This window comes from Alligator sinensis, unplaced genomic scaffold, assembly GCF_000455745.1.
Source record: "Alligator sinensis unplaced genomic scaffold, ASM45574v1 scaffold471_2, whole genome shotgun sequence".
Classification (NCBI taxonomy): domain Eukaryota; kingdom Metazoa; phylum Chordata; order Crocodylia; family Alligatoridae; genus Alligator; species Alligator sinensis.
Window position 1 is genome coordinate 1,930,114 of NW_005842143.1, and position 449 is coordinate 1,930,562.

Below are 449 nucleotides of genomic sequence, written 5' to 3' on the forward strand. Positions count from 1 at the left end.
CATGGCCACTGCTTGGTTAGGATAATGGTTTCTACATTTTAACAAGTGCTCAGTTGCTAGATGCTCTCTGAGGTTAACGAGTAGCCCTGAGTCACTACTGACACATACCCCTACACACCATCACCTCCCATCACCCCAAGTGGCTCTTAACCTGCCTGTGCCTCCAGCCCTCCAACTGGTCTGCAGCCCTCCCAACCTGGACCCAGTTGCCTTGCCTTCCATCCTCCAGATCTACCTATCCCAGCCTCCAGCCACTCACAAACACTGGCCAGGAGGTCCTTCCCAGATGTGGAAGGGCTTTCCTTGAAAGATACCAGTACCAGTTGTCCCTGTCCATAACCTCCTAATAGGGCACTGTTGACCTCCACAACACAGTCCTGACCACATTGCACATAGGGTATATCACTCTTCAGCCCAAGGCTAACAGGCCAGTCCCCCCACCCCCTACT